Source organism: Bos taurus, chromosome 6 (genome assembly GCF_002263795.3).
Source record: "Bos taurus isolate L1 Dominette 01449 registration number 42190680 breed Hereford chromosome 6, ARS-UCD2.0, whole genome shotgun sequence".
Taxonomy (NCBI): domain Eukaryota; kingdom Metazoa; phylum Chordata; class Mammalia; order Artiodactyla; family Bovidae; genus Bos; species Bos taurus.
In genome coordinates this window covers 65,207,014-65,211,901 of record NC_037333.1, presented here as the reverse complement: position 1 = coordinate 65,211,901, position 4,888 = coordinate 65,207,014, and the positions used below count along the sequence as shown (strand labels likewise).

General features: G+C 37.8%; 1 pseudogene; it reads right to left on the bottom strand.

The window, feature by feature from the left end:
- Positions 1-589: 589 nt before the first annotated feature.
- Positions 590-1,513, bottom strand: LOC100298320 (small ribosomal subunit protein eS6-like; annotated as a pseudogene).
- Between the last annotated feature and the right edge of the window lie 3,375 nt (positions 1,514-4,888).

Sequence of the window (4,888 nt, the reverse complement as noted above, 5' to 3'; positions counted from 1 at the left end):
AAGGGGGTAACAGAGGACGAGATAGTTGGATGGCATCATTGACTCAATAGACATGAGTTTGAGCAAGTTCTGGGAGATGGTGAAGGACAGAGAAGCCTGGTGTGCTGCAGTCCATTGGGTTGTAAAGAGTTGGTCATGACTGAGCGACTGAACAACAACAAGCTCTGTTCGACCAATGGATTCAGTCAGTTCTCTGTTCCTATGGTTTGCATGCCACTGCATCTTAAGATAGCCTTTGTAAATGAATCATTCCTTAGAATGGAAGCCCCCAACAGAAGTTAACTTCATATTGTCAGGAACATTTACTTATTTATTTTCTTATTGATTAATTAATTTAAGAAATATTAATTGAAACTCTACCATGCACAAAGTATAATCTGCATTACTGGAGGTACCATAAAGGTATACTCTGTGGGACTTTCATTCTACTTGGATAGAAAAGTAAGAAAAAAGTAAGCAAAAATGTGAATAAAATAATTTCAAAAAGTAATGAAATTCAAGCACAGTTTTGTGATACGAAATTGGGGATGGAGTAGTGGCCCATCAAAGAGGATGATCACAGAGGGCCTAAGGAAATATACTTTATTTATTTATTTTTTGATGTCTGATCTTATTTATTTGTTACTCTTAGAACATCTCATTTTTGACTGGACTCAGACTTGGAGAAGGAAATGGCAACCCACTCCAGTGTTCTTGCGTGGAGAGTCCCAGGGACGGCGGAGCCTGGTGGGCAGCCGTCTATGGGGTCGCACAGAGTCGGACACGACTGAAGTGACTTAGCCGCAGACTTAGAAGTAGAAGCTCTCAGAGAGGACAGCCTCCATCTCTTGGCAATCTGTTCCTGCCGTTTTTCTTTGGCCTCCTTCATTCTCTTGGCCAAAAGTTTAGCATATTCTGCAGCCTCGTCTTTATTTTTCTTAGTACGCTGTTTCTTCAGAGCAATATGCCGGTGTTTGTGTTGCAGAACTCGTGGAGTCACCAGACGCTGAATCTTGGGTGCTTTAGTCCTAGGTTTCTTACCGTCTTTGTTTAGGGGCTTTCGCATAACATACTGGTGGACATCATCTTCTTTTAGAGAGATTGAAAAGTTTGTGGATTCTGCTAGCTCTTTTGGGACCCAGGCGATGAAGCACTATAGTATCAGTGAGTCCAGGAATATCCTTCTCCCCTTTTTTACGATGACCAAATTGAGAACCCTCAGATTGGCATCCATAATGCAACCCCGTACAAATTTGCACTTTCTCCAGTCCTCCTTGGTCTGTAACAGGAATGCCCCTTACTCAGTAGCAGGCAAACTCGGCCATGGGTCAAGACATCCTACTTCATGGGGAAACCCTGCTTATCGTTCCCGCCACTGATTCGGACCACCGAACCCTTCCATTCTTCACCCAGAGCGTCAGCATCAACTTCTGTGGCCATACACTTCTTGTAGAAAGCTACGAAGTTTTCATTCATCATCCACTTCAATGGGCTTCTGGCAGCCAGTGGCCAGGAAAGAGATGTTCAGCTTCATTCTGAAGTGGCCAACAGCCTCCGAGGCACCACGAAAAAGAGCAGGAAATATACTTTAAGTGAGAACTGAATGATGAAGGGGCAGACAAATGAAGAGCAGACTAATTCCCTTCCTGTTAGATAGGGACCATAAATTCAAAGCCCCAATAGTGGAAAGAACTGGAATCTAATTTGTCAAATTTGTCATTGAATCCCCAGTACCTGGGAAATACTGAACACACATTAAGTATTTATTAAATGATCTTTAACAATTTTTTTTACACTTAAAAAAAATTTTTTTTTACACTTAAAAAAAATTTTTTTTTGAAGGATACAATTTTTTTTTTTTTTACCATTTGGAAAGTTTGAACAAGAGAGAAGGGAACACATGTATACCTGTGGCAGATTCGTTTTGATATATGGCAAAACCAATACAATGTTGTAAAGTTAACTATTTTTTCTAATTTTGTATAGAGAGTAACATTTACAAAGCAAGTAAATACATAAAGTGGAACAAGTGCTATAAATAAAATTTCTATTTTCTATAAGGCCCTATGGTTAATAAAATAAGGTAAGGGCAGGCAATCAAGAAAGGCTCCCCCAAAGTACCATTTAATGGATTGTTTATGTAAATATAAAATGAATAAATAGAGCTTTATGAATAAAAAAAATAAAAACAATAGAGAAGCTTAAATGAATAGGGCTATGTACACATTTGAAGAAGTTGAAAGTCATAGAAGAACCATATGCTTGTATGGGTTTTGTCATAGCTTTTATTCCACAATGTACTGTTTATTAATTCAATATACCAATGTGTTCTCAAACTTACAAGCAGTTTTATTATATTGATTTCTATTCAGTTCAGTTTAGTTCAGTTCATTCACTCAGTTGTGTCTGACTCTTTGTGACCCCATGAACCACAGCAGGCCAGGCCTCCCTGTCCATCACCAACTCCCAGAGTCCACCCAAACCCATGTCTATTGTGGCAGTGATGCCATCCAACCGTCTCATCCTCTGTCTTCCCCTTCTCCTCCTGCCCACAATCTTTCCCAGCATTGGGGTCTTTTCCAATGAGTCAGCTCTCTGCATCAGGTGGCCAAAGTATTGGAGTTTCAGCTTCAACACCAGTCCCTCCAAGGAACACCCAGGACTGTTCCCCTTTTGGATGTACTGATTGGATCTCCTTGCAGTCCAAGGGACTCTTAAGAGTCTTCTCCAACACCACAGTTCAAAAGCATCAATTCTTCGGTGCTCAGCTTTCTTTATAGTCCAACTCTCACATCCATACATGACTACTGGAAAAACAATAGCCTTGACTAGATGGACCTTTGTTTGCAAAGTAATGTCCCTGCTCTTTAATATGCTGTCTAGGTTGGTCATAACTTTCCTTCCAAGGAGTAAGCGTCTTTTAATTTCATGGCTGCAATTACCATCTGCAGTGATTTTGGAGCCCAGAAAAATCTTAGTTTTCTGAATGTTGAGCTTTAAGCTAACTTTTTCATTCTCCTCTTTCACTTTCATCAAGAGGCTCTTTAGTTCTTCTTCACTTTCTGCCATAAGGGTGGTGTCATCTGCATATCTGAGTTTATTGATCCCTGCAATCTTGATTCCAGCTTGTGCTTCCTCCAGCCCAGCGTTTCTCATGATGTACTCTGCATATGAGTTAAATAAGCAGGGTGACAATATAGAAACTTGATGTACTCCTTTTCCTATTTGGAACCAGTCTGTTTTTCCATGTCCAGTTCTAACTGTTGCTTCCTGACCTGCATACAGGTTTTTCAAGATATGAGAAAATTTTACTAACTTCATAATAAACAATGTGGGAGTTTTTACTTAAACTTTAATTGGATACAAATGTTGATGTGAGAGGATGGGAACATATAAAAATGAACATTTATGTAGGGGGAAAAGCTAAGCATGGGAAAAATCTGTCACATAGGCTAGGAGCAATATCTTTTAAATGCATGTTATGGATAATTTTACCATCTAAGTTTTTGTTAAGACAAGTTTATATCTTTCCTAATGAATTATGAAAGGTGTTTAAATTGGAAAATAAATAAGAGAAGTAATGATGAATTGTAAAATGCTGATGTTGAAAATACTCAGATGCATTCAATTATTTTTAGCATATTGTAATTTCTGAAAGGCTGAAACTGCTTCTCTTATTGAAAACTTCCCACCTGGCTAGGTAGAATTATTTAAATAGTAATGCTTGAAACTAGTCTTTGTGTAGAAACTGTTAACAAACATAGGGAGTGATTTTTATCATAGGATTGAGTCTGTCATCCTCCTACTATTGTAATTTCACATTTGTCACCATAGCAAAATCTAAAATTACTTTTGTGCTCTACCTACCTCTCAGTATTACTTAAATAATAAATATCAAAGACTGCTTTGCCTGAAACTTAGATTTAACTTGAAGTAGTAAATTTCTATTTAAAAGAAAATATGCTATTCTTGTTCAGAAATCTAGCTTCAAATCATTTCTCCCCAGTGAAGTGTGCTTTTATTGTTTATGTATTTCCTACTCTAACTGTTGAAAAATTGTTGATATTTATTATTTAAATTACTGCCATGTACACAAGAGTCTTAAATTTGATTCACATGGTGTCGACAATAACTTTAAAACTTTAGAAATTTCCCTACATGATACCATGTCCTACCTATAAAAAGTATAATCCAATGTGAACATCAAGTAGTTTATTAACTAGATATAACAGCAAGGCAATAGAAATGGAAGAAATCGTTGATGGTTTCTTCCATGGGGCCTTAAAATCATGAAAGCATATGCAATTTATGTCTTGGCCACAAGTTACTGTTTGTAATTTCCTTCAGGTTACAGAGTCTTTCTAAATTCAGTAGATATTAATAACTTTTCTTCAATGGGTGATTTAATTAATTGTTGGTATTTGGAAAGGTAGATTAGAAAAGAGTGAGAAGCTGGAAAATGCTGATTAACAAAATAAGCACAGTTGGTTCTACCTGGCATATAAAGAGTTTAGAAACTGTCCCTCCATCCTAAAAACATTAGAAAGGTGAATAAAATGAAAAATTAACAAATCTCCATAGATTTCTCAGAATGAGGTTACAGGACAAACCATTGTATTTAAAATTGGAGAGAGAAACAGGCAGATACAGAGACCAGAGCAGAACCGCAAGAGCTGAAACTCCATAGGACCAGTACTGGTGTAGGGAAACCTGAGCTATAATTAATGAATTGCTAGAGACTCAGTGTGGAGACAATAGATAGAAAAACTCCAAGGGGACCCAGTCACAGGGGGCGCCTACACTTCTGTGAGTTTAACTCCAGGAGCCCCATTAGGTTCTTGCAGTGGAGAAAAATTCCCTCCTGTTTCCAGCAGGAGAAAGAGAAATGGAGCTATTTTGAAATATGCCT